Below are 17,863 nucleotides of genomic sequence, written 5' to 3' on the forward strand. Positions count from 1 at the left end.
ACTTTTTATTCCAATTTCAAGTCAATTGCAAATTTGCAATAGTGCAAAGCTATTGAGAACATAAATGGTAGTTTCTATCAACTGCACTCAGTCAGACACAGCTTTTTTTGCTTTGTTAAGTATTACCAGTCTAAACAGTAAATATGCATACAGGTTGGGAGCACAAGCTGCGATAGTGGAACTCGGCACCTTTATGGGACATTATACACTCGGTATTGAATTTCCTTCCTGACAAATTCTGCTTTTTGTAGTATGGAAAAAAAACGGGCAGATGATTCCTCAGAGGGTCTGCCTGTGATAATGTGAAGCAGGTGGTGAGTCTATATGTCAGGCCATACATCACAAGATACGTCAATGCCAAAAGACCACTGGTGGGGCCTAATGGAAAAAGGACTTTATATCTTTCAGAAATATGAATGTTTTAATGTTCTTCTCTCCATTTAAAGATATATAAATTCCAAACTGTCATGAGGGTGACCAGGGGAATTCACAGACGCTAATGAGCAAAACTTTGAAATGGAAATTCCCCTTCTGCTGGTAGCCAACATTCTGCGCTGGAAATTATTACTTATTATTGCTTATCAAAGGAACCAGCCCTGAAGACAGGTGATCGGAAAATTCTAGGCTATCAATCAGTGAACTTCTAATTCTGGTAAGAGGTCTCTAAAGCCCATCCCAAGGCCTGTACCCATGTATCCTTCTCCCATGATGCAGGCGTAAAGCTGGTCAATGGGTGCAGGACCAAATAGATGATCAATATCGTCCTGATATCAATTATTTATTGGGATTACAAATACAAACCTTTTGAGCTGCACATCCTATATTCTAGTGTAATTTAGTAGGGAGCTCTCCCCAATAATTAGCATCCAAGGGGGCATTTCCACTGGCTGCTAGTTGATAGACAGTTCTCCCTGTTTATATTCATTAGAATTGTATAGGATGGCTGATGAAATATCAATATATATTGATTGGGGATTGTATTTTATTATTTTTTTTTAATAAATCTAATAAATGGAACCAAATTTGGATTTGCAAGTATGTTCAACAGACCAGAAAATTTCACCCACAAGGACAAATGTAGGCTGTGGATATGCCTAGCAATGGCAAAACATATCTTTTTCTTTCTGGCTAGCACACCTTCACATGATGTTACATAGACAACCCCTGTCCTGCCCAAAAGTTGTATAAATATAGTGCTGCCAATAATCCTACCAACCAGTCTGGTTTTGACCCAGCATGTTCCGATCAGTGAAAGAAAAGTTCATATTGGTAACTATGGGTTGGTGCACCTTGCACTGTTACCAAAGTAACGTCACTGTATGCCAAATATGAGTGACATTCATTTATGTCATATACTATAGCAGGCATTCCTCTCTCTCCTTACGGTATTTCTTTATACAATTACAGTTTAATATTATTCTTTCCTTCGAGGCACAATGATTGATGTCGGGCCAAGAAGACGCAGCTGTTGGAGCCCTTGTTGTTTTATCAGCAAATCCCCTCCAGAAAGGCCTGGTGACTCCCTCCATCCCCAGATAAACATCATCCAACAGGTGTGCCCCCACCCCCTGCCAGACTTCACCTGTGGCCCCGTCTCACTGTCACCCTAGGAGATGCAGGTGCCACCTTTTGCTTGGCCTACCCTCCCACAGTGCAAGAGTTTCATCATTGTTGACAAGTCGCAGCTCCCGGCCGTTGCATCATTTTGTTTTGGAGAGCAGGTGGAGGAGGTGTGCGGCCCCTGGATTCACATCTGTAAACATCCTCTCTGTTTTCTCTCCGTAGTGACAAACTCTGCCCCTATTTTGGATTTGTAGTAGTAACAGGTGGCTTTTTTTAGCTTTGGTCTAGGAGAGGGCTGCAGCGAGGGATCTGAGCAGTAATTAGGCATACAAGTTATTTGGCATCACTTAAAAAATTTGCTTCATCAGCCAGTCAAATTATATACAATACCTAGGGCATGCATTGTCCAAATCAGTGATGAGCAAGTTCCCTTCTTATGGGGGATAGTGAACACTGTTGATAGGCAACCAGTTACGGACCTCCAAAAGCCATCGCTGACCCTCCCAGCTGGCCTTGTCTAGATGGATGTGTATAGTGATCTGCTAACCAGACATATCTAAATGAAAAAGAACATTGTCATCCATATTTTATAAAGGACACATTTATAAGGTCAACATATAAGCATTAGCATTGTAATTTAGGTTATTAAAAGAGCCTCAAAAAGTATAAAAATGCATTGATGTATTCTTCTGCAAACCAGTGTTTCTAAGATGCAGATGTGGATAGTAAACAACAAATGGCAAAAACTAATAATAATGGGTGTTAAGAACTCTGAAAAACACTAATCAAACATCATAGATGCTTATTAAAACAACTTCAAAATTCATTTCTATTTCTTTCTGAATTCCTTGTGCACAGAGCCTTACAGAGAGCATCAGATTCCATGACCTGGCTGATAGACCACCTATTCCTTATATCATGCTGGGGGGTTTTAGACTAGCAAATACTGCAATAATTGTAAGCTTGCTGGAATCCTACAAAAATACATTAACAAGCTTGAATTCTGTACAAAACTATGGGAATGCAAAACGCCCTTCAAGCAGGTCAGAGGGAGGTCATATCCATAACAACTATATTTAGAGAATTCTGAATGATCCAAGTTTCAAACTAATTTGGATAGAATTGTAAAAATAACTGCAATTGGTGGTGGTGGAAAAGTTCAGATCGATTATAACCTTGGATTTCGACCTTGGAGCAATTTGAAAGGTCGAATAGGCAGCTGAATGATGACAGATCACTTGGGCTATACTATAGCTGCCATTGAATGGTAAACAGCTTCCAACTAGTTTGGATTTCTCAATCAATCTCACCGAATTTCGGCCAGTTAATATTTTTGTGTCTCAAGCACCTGTAATCCTATTACTGATTCAACAGATGAATTCTGCATCAAATAGTTGTAGTCATAAGTCATATGATATAATTTGATTGTATATTCACTTTTTAATTTAAATTACTATAATTGAAAATACTATAATTTAAATTACTATAATTGAAAATTGAAAATTGGGAAAAAAAATCCCATATACTGTATGTATGTGTGTATGCTTTGTATTGAAGTAATTTCAACCTGATGCCAATGGCACAATTACAATGCTCAGTAAGTCTTTATAATAGTTAAGTCTTCCATATGATTACAAATGTTGCAAATAATACCCATTTATCTTTATTTACCATTCTGTAGAAACAATAGGAAGGGAGAAGGAATCCCCTCAATGCAGAAAGTGTCCCAATTTCTTTTCACAATGCACACCAGAAGCTGTAGCATGTCAGCATGTCATTCTAGTCTGAAGGATGGCCAATATCATCTAGTCCTTTCCTCCCCATCCTTTCTGTCCCTGGCTTATCCACATCATGGAGGCTCAACATCACATGTGGGCATTGCCATAGCCTTTTGTACCAAGGAAGCTGCTCCCACCAGCCATAACCTGCCTGTGTTGCTGCCTGTGAGAAGCACAGTGCTGATGGTGAGAAGGTTTTATTCAATCATTTCTTGCTATGTCAATGAGGGGGCAAGGAGAAAATGGCTGAATGGTATGAAAGATCAGAAGGGCACAAAAACTTTCTGCCCAAGACTTAGAGGGTAGTTGGACCTTGGGCGTCCCAAAGTGTCAACCTTTTTTTAATTTCCAAAAAAATAAAAATAAAAAAAGGTTCCAATGGTTGACACAGGACAGTTCTTTCATGCAGGTTGATAAATGAGGCCGGGCCTCTGTGATGATGGCTCTTTCCGTTCCCTCTCCGTCTCTGTGTGGTCTGCAAGGGTATGTGCTGGCCTCGCTCAGGCAGGATGAGGTCCCGCCAGGAGAGGCGGGTAGACCTTTTTGCCCACACACTGCGCTCTTTGATGGTCTGCAGCCATGTGCAAGGGACACATTGAGCTACAGCCGAGTGATCTTCAGAATGTCATGGGCCACCTCTGGATGGTTGCCCGGAACGAGTACAGAAGCCGTGATTACGGTGTTACATTCTGTTCTAGGTCAGGAGGAGATAGCATTGGAAGTTCTCGTGCTTTTCTTCCATGCCGAGGTCCATGCTGTAATTCTGCAGGCCTTCTGTGGAAACATTCCCGAACTGTATTTATCTCTCTTTCCATTATATTGAGCATGCTGCCAGACTTCTGACACTCAGCTTCGAGGCCTTAAAGCTGAACTCCAGGCAAACAGCTAAATATATACTGTATATATTATATATATATGGGAGATCATTATTCCTTTTTATTAGATTTTTATTCCTTTCCATTTCATTCTCAGATTTGCATTCCCTGCAGCAAGTATGCAACACAACTTGTTCAGATTCAAGCCCCTAGTCTGCAATTGGACAGAAACAGATCAACAGAATCATGAGGTCTTCTGTCTGCTTATTTTGTGTCATCATATCCCTTGGTAGCACATGCATGCAAGACCTCTGACTGGCCCCAAGAGCCCTCACTGCATTATTAGAATGATTGTGTTGAAAGTCAGATGTCGGTTCCATAACCCCCAATGTGCCTTGGCAACACATATTATGTAAGTATATTAATACAAACTATGTCCACATGCTAGGTAATTGTCACTGAAAACAAATAATCATAATCATCTTGGGCAAAAGTCCAATGTATACAATGGTTCCCCATTGGCAATCTGCCATGGCAGATCACTAAATGATGAACTAGGGACAACCAATGCTGTTTCCTATGGAGGAGGAAGCAGCGAGCCTCCAGCTTGTCCTCCATTTTCCCCTCCCTATAGCACTAAACAGTGCTGTATTTACTAAACTCATTCATTCTACTGTCACTGCAAACAATAACAAAAGATTACTTTCAGCAGCAGAAATTCAACATCTGTTTGGGGCTTTAGATCATCGGCAGATTGCTGGTGGCCAACATTTCTGTGTGGCAAGTAGCAACCGGGTATGACACTGCTAAATCCTTACAAGGGCAAAGGTCTTAGACTGCATTGTGCATGTAGTTTAAAATAAATGGTTCCTACAGATGCAGGTAGGGGTAAGTGTTACCAGACAGACCCCTTAAATAATGGACCAACAATGACAATGTCAACCAGAGCCATTGAGCAACATATGTCTTGAAGTGCCTTGCTGAATAGCTGAGCCAAACCTACTTTGCTTGAATTGTCCTTCAACCCCATTTCTAAGATTTACCACAGCAGGGATCAAATTTGTTATAGCTTTACCAGCTGAATAGTGAAATTGGGGGAGTGCAATGCAGCTGCTTGTAATGTAAGTTGTTGGAAATGATCAGGAAATACCCAGTGGGCGTATGTCAATATAGGATGGCTCTGCCAGTGCAAGAATGATCTCTGCAATTCTACATTTATAGGTATAGGAAAGTTTTATCACTTTATATGCCAGATCAGAGGAAGCTGGTCACAAGACTTCTTCTATTACTTTACACATTATGTGTCAATTAATACATAACATCCAACATGTAGTGGGAGTTCTCTACTTAGAACAAATCCCTATGTCCTCCTCATAGGAGGTTCATTTAACCCCAATTAAAAGAAAAACATTATGTCTTATAGGAGGAGCAGGGAATGCCGAGGGTTTATACAAGAGCACGTGCAGATGGGTGGCAAGGTTGCAAAGGGAAGATTGGCTTGCAGATCATTGCCTCAGGGATGAGGAAATCCAAGCTATTGGCAGGTACACCAGGTATTTCCTATATATAAAGACAATACAAGACACAGGCTATTTTATTGGGAGGCCATAATAAAAAAAAACAACTTAACACTTGCTGTGGAAAAACACCTTCATGTGTCAACAAATCCTAAACAATGCAAATAACAGATATCCACCAGCCCAAATAAAACCAAGTGAATTCAAGCAATGTGTTTGTAGTTTAGACACCAAGACAACCCGACACATAACATACATTTGCATCTCTGCATTATAAAATGCCTTCAAAATGTTTTGCATAGGCGACCGTTCATAAAGAAAATAATTTACACAATTATCAGGCCCTTCCTATTTATTGACAGAGCAGATATCTGGAGCCTATAGATATGTTATCAGCCCAGCTTGTATTTATGACATCAATATTTCTCAGGAATGCAGCGGATAACTTCAAACAGGGACCTTTCACCTACTTTATTTTGCGTGACTCCACGTGGACTGTGTGTTTGGACCTTTGCAAGGCAATAATGCAGGAAAAACATCTTAAAGGACCTGTTTGCACAATGGTCATGTGCTGCGTTGTGCCAAATGCAATTCACTGCCATTAGTTTGGATTATTCATTCACAATACATGGCTGTAAGGTGTGCGGGACACCTATCCATTACAGTTGTCACTGTTTTTTACTATTCCTGTTCACCTGAATTTACGTGTTTTGCAGTGTTGTCGTCTCTAAAACGTTCAGCATGCAGGTTCCACTAATTTTGGGTTGCCATCTTTCCTTAGACAAAACAACAGCCTTATGGCTTTTTTTCCTATTATAACCTTCCTATTGGCAACAAGTCCAGATTTCACCAACCAGGCTTTTAATGTGCCAGTGAGTAGGAATGAGCAGCTCATTTCCCCCTAATCAAGTATGTTTATGTGTTAATGAGGAATTTCTGCTAAAATGCCCTTTAATTTGATGAATATGGCATTTTGCACAAATGCTTGCTGCACACTTTCTATTTTTAGCAGTTGCACCAGCCAGTTGACTGTTGGTAGGTGTCATTGCAAAGGCTGATATCATATACAGACAGCCTGCATGTGCTGCACTTGTGAGATTGTAAAATCGCACCGTTCCATAACACCACATACATCTTTAAAATGGCTCTGAAGCTCTGGGCTATAAAATGCAGCATTGTAGATCCCAAAATGTGGATGCGCTGGGTCACAAGACGTTTATAGCATAATATTAATTAATTAATTAGGATTTATATAGCGCCAACATATTACGCAGGGCTGTACATTAAATAGGGGTTGCAAATGATGGACGAATACAGACAGTGACACAGGAGGAGGAGAGGACCCTGCCCAGAAGAGCTTACAATCTAGTAGGTGGGGGGAATTTACACACAATAGGAGGGGAGATATATAGTGGTGGGAAGTAGTGAGGGTTTCAAAAGACAGAAGAAGATGAGTAGCCAAGTTTGAAAAAAATGGGTTTTGAGTGCTCTTTTAAATGAGCAGAAAGAGAGGCCTGTAGCCATAAACATTTAGGCACAGGGCCTACATGACGGGGGGTGGGAGGCCTAGCCCAGGGGTGTTAAGGGGTAATAAAATGTAGTAAGGCTAGAGGGGGCTGTGCTAGTGTGGAGCGTGGGGTAGGAGGGCACTAGGAAAAGGATGAGTTAAAAGGGGCTGGATAGATAGAAGTTTCCCGCCCACCCACCCCTTTAATAGTTATAATTATAATTTGAAAGTGTGGTTAATTTTAGCGGTTGGGGTCTTGGAAGGCAAGTATCCAGTGCATTGGTAAAGTGGTGGAATTTGGCAGGGGGGATGCTCCTTGGTGGGGTCTCCACCTTTATGGTAAACAGATGATTATGGCTCCTGAGGTGGTGCTGGGTGGCTAGGGGCCAAGGTGGAGATGTTGGAAGAGTTAAAGTTCTGCTGGGTGCGGATTTTGCCTTCTGAGACCTGCAGCCCGGTTGTTTGGGTGTGTAACTGGGAGTATGGACTTTGATAACATTATGGATATTGTTGTTATGGTTAGGTATTAATAAAAGGGAGGAATTAGGTTGTTGGTTAACTAGGTTATATTCAACGTAATATGTTTGCGTTATATAATCCCGGTTAGGTAATAATAATAATAATGGAGATCTTATGTTAATGTATGCTTGCATATCAAAAGTATAAATGTATTTATTTATTTGTCATTTATTTATTGTTGGATATTTGTTAAGTACTTGAATGGTTAATTTATTAATGTATAGTGTTTAAATTAGTGGCTACTTGCCAGCCAATTTAAATCCAAGATTGGTGTTTGGGTTTTTAATGGTGGGGGAGTGGTTGGTTAGCAGGTGGGGGGTTGGGGGGAAATGGAGGTTCTGATGGTGGTGGTGGGGGGTGGGCCTAGAAAGTCTGAGCTACCCTCATCAAGTAGGAACAAGCCAAATAGGATGAGGAAGACTATTCCAGGGAGTTGGGGCAGCTCTAGAAAAGTCTTGGAGCTGTGCGTGTGATGGGGTTATGAGTGAGGAAGTCAGTTGTAGGTCATCGGAGGAGCGGAGAGAGTGGCTAGGGGAGTATTATTATTGAGAAGTCATTTGTGTAATTGACAAGTCCACATCCCATGATTGTCTAATGGGTCCTGGATAAAATCTTTAATCATTTAATGTATACTTTATGCTGTAATAATTGTAATACAGGAGGCAAAAAAAACTTTATTTCTCTCTTTATTTTCTGTATTTATTAGTAACAGAATCATATTAGGATGTTGGGAGGTAAGTATGTATATACATTGGTTTCAATATCATATATTAGTTATAAACATAATGCAATTTATCAGAATAATAAACAATATCAATATTTTCACTGATGATCAATAATTGCACAGTTTCTATTGTGCATGTGGCAGTTTGGCTAGCGTGTTGCATTTACGAGAATCTTGTTTATTGACCCTTTCTCTTCCCCTTTCTGTCTTTAGGTTTCAACATTACTCATTTAACAGCACAGAGTTAGTTTCGATTTTAATGTGTGTAAACACAAACATTCCTCAGCTTTAACGATGCCAACGGCTGCATTGGTATCATTTGAAATACTCCAGGTTATTACGCGCCCTTTCCCGGCACTGATCACTATCTGAGCGCTTCCTTTTAACAAGGGGTGCCAACAGCAGACACACAGACCTGTTCTTACAAAATCCTGCGGTTTGTTATGAAAGAAATATGTGGCTGCCAACATTTGAGTCTGACGTCCAATATCACAGCGCAGGGGCTTCAATGGCCCCACACGTAGTGTATGCACAGATCCTTCTTTCCCTTCTTCCATTGCTGTCTATCTACCAGGTTTTTGTTATTAAACATTAAGTGATCCTTTTATTAATCTATGTTTACACTGGCCAGTGTTGTTCCTATTTCCCCATGCCAGGGAACTGCTGCTTCAAGGGGGCCCTACATTTAGCTTCTCCCCTCAGCAGCCCCGTAAATATAAAAATGGGGACGACGGTGAGTGGTTCAGTACTGCTCACTGCCGTCAGTTGTCCAATGTGCAGGTGCTGGTTCTTTATGTGACTTTGCCAAAAATAAGGTGATGTCGTCTGTCTGCTGCAAGCAAGAAGAAGCATTTTCTAAGTTTTCTCACTCTTGGCAATCAGACTGCAACTTTGTAAGTTTAATGCAGCTGAGAGGCTTCAGGGGAGCTGATCTGTTTGGGACAATTGAGAGCACAGCCAGGAGGCACCAAGATTTATATGACTGGGCCATCTCTGAGCGGGCATCTCAGTCCTGGAAAAATATTCACCTAAACTCCAGTTCTTATTTATTGTGATACTCACAATATTATTATCATAGGCTTACCAACCAGACCAGCACCAGGTGTTTTCTAGGTCTACCAGCGGTGCATTAGTGCTCAATGTTGAGTGAGTCCAGGATGGGGGACCACACTCAGAAGACTGACTACTTTTTGGTCTGCTTGCCAATCACACTTTGGTTTCATATTTACTGACATTACCCATTTGTTCATGTCCTTTATTCTACTTTTTACCTGTTACATTTATTTTATTATGACCTTTATCCAGGCACTGCAGAATTCCTCAGATCAGTGATTCACCATCAATGTTATGTATGGAGAAAGTAGAACTTTGCACTGGTATGTATGAAACATTCAAGTTGTTGTTTTTGCATATCACAGCGCCATCCAGTGATCACTGGTGGTAATACCTTCTTCAGGGAAAAGAGTGAAAGCAAAAGTGGAGAGAAGTTTTTTCTTTAGAACTTTCTGACCAGCTGGCAAATTGCAAAATGCGTAAACAGGAGGCCTAGGAGGACAGATCAGATGCAATGGGATTAAGGCCCATAAAACGTATATATATATATATATATATATATATATATTATCATACTATATATAATATATAAATATATTGTATTTACTGTGCAGGGGCACTGTGCAGCTCATATATATTACCATGTATCTAAATACACTCCGATCAGGTGGCTGCATTAGTTTTTGCATCTAGTATTTTTACCTGGTGCTCAGGCCAATATCACTGTTACCTTAGAACTGAATTGTGTTACGACCACAGAACATCTCCCCATTAAATATTCTCTATAAAATATACTGTAATACATGCAGGTCAGCGGGGCAGGAAAATCAGATTTCTGGACATAGGACTGTAGATCCACAGGTATTTATTTGCATTTATCAAACAGATATCAAAATGCTTTTAATGGTTTATTTACCAAACCACATGCAGAACATACAACAGAGGTTCATTGTAAGGAGTTTTACACATTAAATTATTCATTTATAATCCTTTCTCATTGAAAATGCTTTATTTTCTTTTCAAACCTAAAACACTGTTACGTAGGTAACAACACAAATACGACCATAACAGAGCGTCTATGCCACCGGCGTTCACTGCCAAACTGTAAGACTTCCAGGCTCCTCTGGGTGCCAGGACAAAGACTGCAGAACGGAGAGGAGCATTCACAATTGTTCTCCTGGAAAAACAGAATGTTACAGGGAATGGCAGGAGCCATATTTAGCAGCGCAGTACAATAGGCCTAGCGCCGAGAGGTGTCAGGGCGGGCGGGCAGGCGGCTATTACTTTCTGGCCCTATCTGTTTTTTCCTCTCCCTTTTTTTATTGGCATATTTGAGTTTCCCCTGGGTATTACAGTCATGAATCTGGCGCCCAGTAAGTTGGCTTTACTAACAGTCACTTCCCAAAAACAACTCTCCTTTTCCCTTTGTTGTGCCGGAGGGAGCCGAGGGAGGCAGCTGCCAAAACATTGCGTCCTGCATTGTACAGGGAGAGAGGGGGCGACCCATTGTCAGGAACGAGAACAAAAACAAGTCACCCGGCCCGAGAATAAATGGAAATGCCAGTGATGTGTTGTGACATTAAAGGGGGAATCTGTGGATCTTATCATCTGGCCCCCTTAACGGGAAATGGAGATTCTTTGCTGCCCCATTGCCTGATGAAAATAGAATATTATTTATATTATGACATATATATAATTATGTATATATATATTTATAACATTATATAATTATCATATATTTATATATATATATATATATATATATATATATATATATATATATAGTAATATATATTACCACCTAGTAATAGTCTTACAATTTTCACAAATATAGGAACATTGGCCTTTTAATTAAATAAAAAGTTAATCATCATTTTGCACATTTAAATTTCTGCCTTTGTGAGTCAATTGCAAAGCCCCTGAAAATGGTATTCTCATCAAAATGACTGAGGGGGTCAGGGGGACCCATGCAATAATTGTAGTTTTGCCTGAAAATATAATTATAAACTTTAGTTAGAAGAACACATTTAATGCCACCTGCCAACTTTTTTATTTAATTGCAAAACTTCTCATTGCAAAATTGGTGGTGATGGCAGGGGATATCTTCAATGAAAAGATCATCATAAATTGATATCGTAATAGTAAATAGGAAAAAAAAAGGTTAAAATGTTGTTAGGAAAATGCATTTTTTTCCACTTAGGACATATTCCTACAGGTGCCCCTGGTCCCCCCCTTTCAGTAATTTTGCTGTCATGTTCAGAGGCTTTGCTGAGGTTTTCACTCAAAAAGTCATCTGAGACTTTAAGTAATGTTTTTCCAACTGTACTTTTATTTTGATATACATAAAAACTGCATGTTTTTTATTTTACTTGAGACATTTTCCTATATGAGTCCCCTGACCTCCAGCAATGTTGGTGACAATATTATATTTATGACTGATATGGTTAAGCTACTGCATACATTTTTCAACATTCCCCACCTCCACCAGCGACGCCCGCGAGTTCCTTTGTTACCCTTGGTAAGCAGTTTTGGTTTTGTTGCCCATCTTTATAGCCTGATTCCATTTATTGGTTCTTTATTGATACAAGTGACATCTCAGACCAACAGGTACACTTGTAAGGTGGAAGTGCACTGCGCCAGGCTCAGCCAAGCAAAGAATTGTTCATAACATCAGTTCAATGCTTGTTACAGCTTTAATCATAAATGAAAATGGCTTTTTTCATATTTTCAGGCGGTAAGTAGCTTTTCACCGCTCATGGCACAGATTTGGATTCAGCCTGAAGTCATTTTTTGGGCGCCTAGGTTAAATTTTGCATTATCTGTGCTTGATGGCAGCCTTACCCTTGGAAAAGCTGCGCTCCCTGCCCTGATTTCTCTGCCAACGAAGACAGAGGCTGCTATTTCTGTATTGTGTAGTAACAAAGGAAACAAGATAATTGTTTGGCTCGGTGAATCCTTAAACCTGCCCTTATTTTTAGACTGTGGCTTCCTAAAAATAACTGCACTGCAGATTAACTCCTTGGATGATACAAACAACATAGCTTCACATTGAGGTCCATTTATAAAGCAGTGAATCTGACATTCACCAAACATGAATCACCTCAGAATTAATCACCGCCATTGCATATACATGAATCTGAATGATTGTTCACCAGAGAATGTTTGGTGAATGTTAGATTCACTGCTGCATAAATAGACCCCCTTGTCTCTCTGGGAAAATGCTGGTACCAGCGTGTTAGGTAAAGCTTAAAGGAAAAGTCACAGAACTCTAATAATTAATATAGAGCCGCAAACACACATTTGTGTATGAAGAATATATATTTTTTTAATTGTTGGTTCATGCATTGAATCTGTGTAAAGGCCGCTGGTGGTTTTCACTACCTCTGTCTGAACACTAGAGGGCAGCAGAGTGGCTGCAATATACGTTTTCTGTCTATAAGAAAACTCCGTGTCTCATGATTTCCTGCATTGTGTATCATGATTGGGGGTGTTTACACTCAGTTCTTTATTATGGAGTGCCTACAAAAAAAGACCGTCTGAATGGAGCATGAATTGTAGCCACAGGGATAAAACAGGTATACAGCTTTCTGTAAGGGATAGAAGGGATTTATGGGAACTTATTGAACAAAAGAAGAAATGAATGTGCCATTAGGATACAAAAAGGCAAACTTGATTTTTTTTATATTGATTCTTATTATTGTCTTGAATGACGTTTATTAATGTCTTGGATAGCTGCTCGGTGTTCATGGTTTGAATTGAGGTGAGGGGTAGGCAGCAGAGGCAGCTGCTTTGGTAAGAAGTGCAAAATAGGCAGAACCAGTAACCTATGTGGCTAAAGTAGTTCACAGCTCGGGGTGGGGTGCACTTTGGCCTTTTTTCATTGGCTATTTAAGGACCTTGACCCTGAATCGGAAATTTCCCACCTTGGATCTCAGTTTGTTGGAGACTGGAAATAATAGCATAAAAACTTTCTTGCAACAAAGTAACAATTATTAATATAAGTGTATTTCTGGACAACCATGCCAGGGGCACTATAGGGCACAATGGGTGAAGCTATATTGGGAACAGAGCTACCCACCCTTTCAAACGGTTATCACCATTTCTTCACTTTCCAGTATCATACAACCCGTTCCTTCCCAGACTGACTGACCCCGCCCCTTTCAATTATTGGATTTCAGTTCCAATCCAATCACGAACCACAGAATCAGAGGCGGATGTTACATAAAGTATTCTGTATTCAAATGTAGCTGCCTAGGTGCGCCCACTTATCCAAACTGACATCTGACTCCAACCAATCAAGGCATGTTGATATTTGTTCAGCTTTCATGAGAGCCAGCCCACTGCTGACATCAGAGCAGAGTGATGACATCACAGGGTGCAAACTTAAGAATGCAATTTAGAAAATGTCTTTAGAGGGTGAGGGGGGTTTGGGAAGACAAATTATAGACATGTATTGTTTGTCAGTCTTTTTAACATGGTGGAACCCTTGGAATAACTTTCAGGTCTTCAGGGAACCCCTACTATAATTACTATATCCACAGCTCACAGTATATTAATGTGGTGGTCAGTGGGAGTAATGTCACAGATAACCAAAAAGATCATCGGTATCACTTAAACTGACCTGAAAGTCACAAACTGCTCATTGCTCAAGGAACCCCTAGGGACCTCTGGAGGTACCCTGGCTGAGAAATACAGTTATATAAATTATGGCAAATATTAGATATCAATAATCTGCTACCAAATGTTGGTGCTGTTGGAGCCTCTTTTACAGGAAACCTCACACAAACACATAATTGGCATACAAACTCCATGCAGTTTGCTATAAACTCCAGATCCTGGTGCTGCAAAACCTGTACAGACATAAAAATATTCTACATACACGGAAGCACTATGTAAATGCTGCTGAATTTTATTGTAATAGGTAAAATGTAAAAGCTTTTAGAGAATGATTTCACAAGCGTTTGTTTTTCTGTTGTCTGCATGAGGCTTGAAAACAATCCGTACAAACCGTCTGTGTTTTTGTTTTGATTCAATTCCGCCACTCTACAGTCAGACACCGCCAGGGTGCCGCGCTCCCTCCCTGCGCCGTTACAGCAGTCTGCTAGTTTTTACGCCGTGGTGTGACCGTGGGTGACCCCGCTTCTTTGTTCCATGTAATACCTCTGCGGAAAAACATGTTATTTGAATTCTTGGCAGACCATCAGACATTCCTGGGCACTGCTCTAATTGTTATCTTTATTTTCCTCTATTCTTCCCCACTCTGTGTTTTCTGCTGCTGACTTCCTGTGGAAAATGAAGGATTACAATTGTAATATGGTGAAAGAAGAAGCTCAGGAAGAGAGGGCGACGGAGATGAACGCAGTTCTGTGTTTATTCTATATCAGTATATGTATTTTCTGAATTAGGAAGTGCAAGTATCTGTATTGGATCTGGTATCTGAGTCTTGCAGTCCCTGTACAGCAGAGCTCAGACTATGAAGAAGAGGAGCAGGTCTAGGAGCCAATTGGTTCATAAGCTAAAGCTGAGCATGATGCTAGGAGGAGGTAGCAGAGTGATAGAGATGAGCTCACCAGTCTACTGCTTCTTCAGTCACTGTCCATTCACAGACAGGGGCTGGGACAAGACCTGTAAGTGTTACAGGTTCAGTGTCTTGCATGGCTGTAAATTTCAGGACATGATGGACAGAAATACAAATCGTTAAGCAGGTTGAACAACTCCCCCTTAAAGATTTAGTAGTTTGATCTGCCTATTTTTTGCCTTTCCTGGTTATTGAAATACATAAAATATTTTTTTTTTTATTACATACATTATTTTACACCCAGTGATGTCATCTTTAGGTCTTGTTGCTTCTCCATGCAAACACCCCAATCATAGCTGGTGGGAAGGATCTGCAGAGACTGAATACGTAAAAACAGGAAGCACAGGAGGAGTTATCCAAAACAGGAAGCTGTTGTAACGCCCATAAGGAGTTATGCAAAACAGAAAGCTGTTGTAACGCCCATGAGGAGTTATGCAAAACAGGAAACTGGTAACGCCCATGAGGAGTTGTACAAAACAGGAAACTGTGGTAATGCCCATGGAGAGTTATGCAAAACAGGAAACTATGGTAACGCCCATGAGGAGTTATGCAAAACAGGAAACTATGGTAACGCCCATGAGGAGTTATGCAAAACAGGATGCAAAACAGGAAACTATGGTAACGCCCATGAGGAGTTATGCAAAACAGGAAACTATGGTAACGCCCATGAGGAGTTATGCAAAACAGGAAACTGTGGTAACACCAAGGAGGAATTATGCAAATATGAAAGAAAACTCCGTAATAGGTGGATGTCATCACAAGTCTCTGTCTGTCTAGACCAGGGGTCAGCAAACTCCGGCCTTTAGGCCAGATACAGCCTAGCCGGTAGTTTGTTCTGGCCTAACGCCCCCTGGCCGATCCAGCCTAATCCCAGCTGGCAAACCGCGGCGGAGCCAGAACAAACTACCAGAGCCGCCGGAGCTCTGAAGCCGCATGCTGCTCTTGAGCCCCCGTGTGGTGGGTACCTTCCCTATTTAGCCCGTTAACACTTCCGCTGCCGGGGTAAATAGGGAACATTCCCTCCCCTCCGTATGCATTGCAGAGGAGAGGGATTTTCATTCAGGGGGCGTTCCTGGTGGGGCGCGGAGCCATTAGGGCGGAATTTGAGAGAGCCTAGTGTGCTCCTGCCTAACCCTGAAATGGCCTAGAGGCCAAAAAAGTTTGCTGACCTCTGCTCTACGCAGCTACATTTACTCTCAAACTTCTCTATTGAATGCTCACATGTGAAACTCAACCTCCATGTTTGAAAGAACTGAAATCCAATGGCTGGAAAGAGGCAGATCTGGGACAACCGGGCTGAGAAGGGCTGGGTGATGCTGGAAGTCCTAATGCACATTATGAGAAGCTCACAGTGTGCAGTGAAATCAGAGTAAGCAAGATCAGTCCAGGAGAGGAGCCGATACAACTGTGCAGGACTCAAGGGAAGGCTGGAGGTCAGTGTATTGTTATCCTGGATTTCCCAAAAACACTTCAGTGTAATATGAATCATTCTGCAAGGATGGAGGAAGTGGTGATTCTGCACTGGAATTCCTGACATGTATTTTGCTGGAACATTTTACAAACAATTTGGAGTTCTGATGAGATCTGGAAATCATTTCTTCCATTCTTCCCACACATGTCTGATGTTTTTGTATGACTTCACAGTCTCATTCTATTACTTTCTTACCAGTATTTGGTAAAAAGAGCAAACAAAATAATCATCAACAGATTACTGTGTAACACACAAAACAGACAAAACCTGAACATTCAATGGAAGACTTTCATTCCAACTTCATTTTTTTTCAATGCAACAAAGTTAATTAAACAATAACCAGCAGAAATCATTTTTTGGAGGACTGATAGGAATTGTCTGGATTATTGAGTAACTGCATAGTTTGTGAGCTGCCTAAATGGACTGTAATTTCAAAAGCTACCTTGCTGGTGATTCTGATCTTTACCCCCTTGTAGAGCTGCAACAGCCAAATCTGCAACATCTGACACTTCCATGTGTGTCAGATATCAGCATCCCCCCGGCCACAGGCTGTGGTTCAGTCTATCGGCTGCTTTGTCATTGCAGCTCTGCAGGGACACAGCAGCTGGCGGATGAAACCACAGTGTTAAGGGGGGTGGAATGAAGTTTGGCAGTAAAATTCTACAGCAGAGGGAAGATCAGATGGCAGGACAGGTATTTGTATTCTTTTTTAATTTCTTTTTTGGAAGCAATCATACATAGAGATTACAAGTTATTAAAATTCAGAAACTATATCAGATATACAGAATAATGTTTATTTGCTATTTGGATTTAGTGTTGCATAGCCCTCTCCCAACCCCCCCACTTTAGATCCACCCAGCCCACTTTTTTATTCCTATTGGCTACTTATGTATAAATCTGTCCTTTTGTATCTTTGTGTATCCACTGGGAATTGACATGTGAATGGTCACATCTACCTTACAAGGTAACAACACCGACAGTGACCGACTTCCATCCCTGGACCTTGTAGAGGAATTATGTATTATGCAAGCTGATACTACCAATCAATCCCTTTGAAAATGCTGGTTACTGGGCTGTTATGCTGAAATTCTCAGATACAACCAGGGAACTAGCATATTCAGAAAGAAGTCAGCAATGGTAGCATGCAAACGAAAGATTTCTATTATGCTTTGAAGTGGCTAACTGAGATCAGAAAAGGTGGATTTATTTCAGATAAGTTTCTTAAAGTTCAGATTTCCTTTTTTTTAATAATCTAAATAAATTCCAGGTGCATCAGATCAAAAAGTATTAAAAATCTTACAGTTCAGTTTCTGTAGAAAGTAGCCACAGCCTGAGCAG

General features: G+C 40.7%; 1 long non-coding RNA gene across 1 annotated transcript in view; it reads left to right on the top strand.

The window, feature by feature from the left end:
- LOC140337087 (uncharacterized) overlaps window positions 1–17,863 on the top strand; it is a 42,453-nt gene that overhangs the window by 165 nt on the left and 24,425 nt on the right. The window contains exon 2 of the long non-coding RNA XR_011921990.1: window positions 9,729–9,799. This is a non-coding gene — a long non-coding RNA (uncharacterized lncRNA). The remainder of the gene's footprint in view (window positions 1–9,728; window positions 9,800–17,863) is intronic.

This window comes from Pyxicephalus adspersus, chromosome 8, assembly GCF_032062135.1.
Source record: "Pyxicephalus adspersus chromosome 8, UCB_Pads_2.0, whole genome shotgun sequence".
Classification (NCBI taxonomy): Eukaryota; Metazoa; Chordata; class Amphibia; order Anura; family Pyxicephalidae; genus Pyxicephalus; species Pyxicephalus adspersus.